Below are 4,091 nucleotides of genomic sequence, written 5' to 3'. Positions count from 1 at the left end.
CATGCAACGCGGAGTTCGTCGTCGTCTCGGTTGGTCGGTCCATTTCCCATTTCCGGCATTAAACGTGCGGCATTGTGGAGTGGAGTGAATGCGCTGCAGTTGTTTGGCGCACAGTGGTAGTGAAGTGTGCAAATTGCTGGTAAAATTTTTATTTTTTCTTTAGATTTCTAATAAAATTTGAGCCTCAGGCCACACCACTCCATATGTTATCATTGGCTTGTCCATAATAGTATACATTCGTATGAGTATCCGAAGGCAGCAGCCCTACAAAATTTCGCAGCAAAAGGTTTGCATAGTATTAGTGTCCATATGGTTCTGGATGTCGTCATATCGAAGTACATATTTATTTCATGGGAATTTGGTATCGAGCGTGATGCCCAAATATCTCACTTCAGAGGCAATATTGAGACCCACATTCGCAGACCATTTCTTTGTGATCTTTAGTGCACTTTCGATTATGTCACATCGGGTGTTGTCGAACTTCCCTCTTTCTGGTATGACTATGTCATCCGCGTAGTCTTATCATCGGGTTCCATTGTCTCATAGCGTTTACAGGAGCTCATCTAATACAAGGCTCCAAAGGACGGGTGACAATAGCCATTACCACGAACATTCTTTCGTACTGAACTACTCCCTACTGTAATCTCTGCTATTCTTGTTCGTTACCGTTCTTCTAAGTATACACCTAAGAAAAGATGGCGGAACACATCTTTTCTCTTGTGACAAGCTTCATTTGAGCAATTTTCAAAAGCTCCTTTTATATCGAGGAAGGCATAGAGAACAATCTAGATTTCTGTAGTTAGCTGATACAGGGCTGTCTGTGTGGATCTCCTTGTTGTGTAGGCATGTTGGCTACAGTGTAATGGTCTAACTGTCCGAGTGGCCCTTACCACAAAGCTTAATCCTAAAGTATTTACCTACTTTCTTCCTATCATGGAACGTTACCGGGGCTCTCCTCCACACTGCTGGGGGATGTAGGCTAGCGCAGGGCTAACCTTCCTCCATATCTCTACTAAGTGTGCGGAAACTAGATCCTCTCCCTGTTTTTATAAAGACGAATAAGTTCGATTCACACCTCGATGCTGGCTCGCGAGAAGATACCACTACCACAATCAGATGGGGTTGATCCGAATGTCCAAACATGAGTCCGGAAAGTGCATGGAGAGTAGAACGCGTACTCTTTCTATCTATTCCTCGTTGAGTCTTATCCGCTGCTAGGGCTTTATTTTTCTTCACTTCAATCTACGAATGGAATCACTGTTCAATTGCACCATGCAAGCTGACGCATAGTTGTTGTCCATTTCGCTTTGTCGCTGCTGCTGATATGTCTGATGTTAATTTGCATACACACATACACATATAACAAGTCAAAATACAGACGTCAATATACTCACACAAAAGCAAATGCATGGGCATGGTCAAATGCTAGCAACAAATCTGCGTCGGTTATTCTTGAAATGGTTATATGCAGTTTGTAAGCATGGCTGTATGTGTACATTTGTATACATACTACATGCATGCGCGTACCTTTTGCATGGAGCATTAGAAAAGGCATCGTACAATATGCTATGGTGACCAGCAACCACATCACCATCCTTCCATACGATAGTAAAGGAAGAAGCCAAAAACAATGAAGTGCTCGCTTACTAGCCACAATACAATGGCATTTTGCTTTTAGTGTAATTGACTTGGGGAACAAAAGCTACGATTCTCATCTGCTCTCTACATTTCTCAAAAATAGGCGACTGCGTACATATGTTTGTATGGGTATAAGCCAGTGTTGGGAAATGAAATTGTTTCTTTAGTATGCAATCTGTACAAAAACGGTACTTTTCGACTGTAAATTGTATCGACCAAGGCTATGGACTTTTTAATTTGCTCATATATTTTCTTAGTACACGCATACATAGATTCCCTTCAAGACCAATGATTTGATGGTATTCATGGGAAAGTTTATGTAGATACATTTACATATTTTACACTTGTAACATATATGTATGTGTATGCACATATTTTAAGGGTCACAAACAATTTTTTTAAGTCATTATCAGTGGATAAAAGAGACATTTTCTTTGAATTCAGTACTAAAACTTGACATTTTAATAGTATTTCCAGTGTTTATCAAAACTTTACGACACGCACATTTTGACAAGATCTCACGATTATCTTACAGTGATTTAATTTTAATTATTTGTTTATAAAAATTCAGTTTTAATAAAACCCGTATAAACCCAAGGTTCAATCTTTGCGCAACATTAAAAAATCAACAGACTTTCGTAAAAATTTCGAGCTGTTTAATTAGATCGTTTGGAAATACGTATTTAAAAAAGCTGCGACTTATCGTTGATTTATATATATATATATATTTTTTTTTTTTGATGAAGATAGAATAATATGGATGAAAATGACCGACATCCTCAAAAAAAATGCCACACATCAACGGTAAATCCAAGTACTTTAAACAGGCGCCTTATTATACCAAAACTGAATGAGCTAAAAAACTGCAAAATATAAAAAAAAATGAAATGGGTAGCTCGAAATTTTTACGGAAGTTTCTTGATTTTTTTGATGTTGTTCCAAGATTTAAACTAATTTTCATACATTTTTTGTTAAGGAATAAACCACAGGCGAGGCAAAAAAAGAATAAAAAAATTTCCCGCAGTTCATATTCAGAGTATTCTTCACAAAATTGTACTAAAAAGTACTGCGTAATAGGAAAGTATAATGTAAACGAAATTGTATCAAACAAGTACAATTGTACCAAAAATGCCAACACTGGTATAAGCTGCTTAGTGCCCTATGTTTTGAAGTGCTCACTTTACGGTGAATCTCATTGCAACTAAAATTTGTGAAATGCGAGAAGGTGAACCATTTTGATGACTCTGTAATGGACCGCGCCATTCCGGCACTTGGACGTATTGCATCCTGGCGGTCAAATGACCCTTGGGTGATACTATGAAAATATTTCCGTCGAAATTTCAAACGACTGAAAGCTAATAAACAGCCATTGGCAAATACTATAAATTCATGTTAATTTTTACGGTGTCACCATAAAGAACGTACTCATACTATCCCTGCAGTGAAATCTTATATATGCAACTATGCAGTTGCGATTAGATTAATTTGTTAGCCATTAGCATTGCTACTTTGAGATAACTCTACGAAAGTAAACTGCTAAGTTATGGCGAAACAGTTGCATGCCAAAAACTAAGTTTCTCAGGTGACAGATGCCAAGTCCGCTGTCTAGCAAAAGCTGGCAGTCCCTCATTTCACGTCTTCGTTCTCTATGCACCTGCGGAACTGAAGATCCGGGATGATATTTAGTCTCAGCTTGTGAGGTCCGTAGACTATCTTCGGTCCATTTTCTCCGGTGATTTTCGCTTAAAGTTCGTGGGGTTGGAACGAGGTCTATCTTTCCAAGAGTGGTCTACAATGAAGATAATGATTGTAAGGCATGGGGGCTACTAGAAATAGCATTTTGGATGTACCCAGTTTCTAACAGGTTAAGAGAGACTAAAAAAAAATAAATCATCACCAGTTACATATGAAAAATGTGTACATATGTATATATGTACACTAGACTGCATCACCAAAAAAAGTTGCGGTTTTTCCGCCGGGATTACAAAATTTATTATATTCTAAGCTGTCCACCAAAATATTTCGGAAAAATATTAAGATTTAAGTGAGCTGGACCGATTTGAAAATACCTCCAAAAATGTAGTTTTTTATGAATAAAAATAGCTTCTTGTTTTTTGTTATTTTTTGGCCTTTTACCAATTATATTCAACAATTTTATAATGAGCTCGAGGCCATTTTTTTAAATTTTTAAAAATAGTTTCTTAAAGAACTTTTTGAAAAACGTCCCCTCAGATGACAAAACAGATTAAGCTTAAAAAATCTGCATACAAATATTTAAAAATCTTTTAAACGGAATCGTAAGAATGAGATTTTTGATGCTGTTTTTTTTAGTTTTTTCAAAGATTGATTTACGAAAAACTTGAATAACTGGGCCAAAACTATTCTGATTTAGACTTGTGGGATCTCAGTTGAAAGGTATTTTCACACTGTTTTTATTTCTGTCCAAAAAAAAA

This window comes from Rhagoletis pomonella, unplaced genomic scaffold (assembly GCF_013731165.1).
Source record: "Rhagoletis pomonella isolate Grant_MI unplaced genomic scaffold, Rhpom_1.0 Rhpom_scaffold_00007, whole genome shotgun sequence".
NCBI classification, from domain to species: domain Eukaryota; kingdom Metazoa; phylum Arthropoda; class Insecta; order Diptera; family Tephritidae; genus Rhagoletis; species Rhagoletis pomonella.
The sequence above is the reverse complement of the archived record's forward strand: the minus strand, read 5'-3'. Positions refer to the sequence as shown.